Raw genomic sequence first — 649 nt, 5'->3', positions numbered from 1 at the left:
AAAGAGCAACACTTCTTGATATTAGTCAATCAAATCATGGAACAGGTACCGAAATGATGAATTGGTATTAGTTTTGGCAGTGTTTTGTGTAATTGCAAAGGCTAAAATAGAAGAAACTGAAATTTTATACACTAGGTACATACACAAAAAGTTAAGGTATGAGTCGTTTTTTATCCACTTTTTTGCACTGGCATTGAAACGCAATCCCTTCCATACTCTTGTATTATCTTCGTACCAGTTTAAGTGCTTTATTTTTAGCCTGGTATCCATGATGAGTTTAATGATAGCGGTTTAGGTATAAACACAGTAAACTGTAGCAACAAAATTTCAACGAAACATTAAAATAGTCCATAACTGTTGTTCCTTTCTTTTGAATAACCATAACCGATTTATAACAATCTGTTATGGTTCTGTCTTTCGATTTTTTTTTTATATTTGGTTAGCTCTCTGAGTTCTGACCATGAGCATATCTGGTGTAGAATATTGAAAATTTTATAAAATGTATATAAACACAAGACCAGATTTAATACAATAACAATAAGCCTATCCTATGGACCAGGTGAGCTGATACGTTGTAATATTCCTTTACCACGAAACCGATTAATACATCTGAAATGTTGCAGTCTTTTCAATTTAGGTTTACATAAAC

Source organism: Mytilus californianus, unplaced genomic scaffold, assembly GCF_021869535.1.
Source record: "Mytilus californianus isolate M0D057914Y unplaced genomic scaffold, xbMytCali1.0.p SCAF_6, whole genome shotgun sequence".
NCBI classification, from domain to species: domain Eukaryota; kingdom Metazoa; phylum Mollusca; class Bivalvia; order Mytilida; family Mytilidae; genus Mytilus; species Mytilus californianus.
This window is presented reverse-complemented; position numbering follows the sequence as displayed.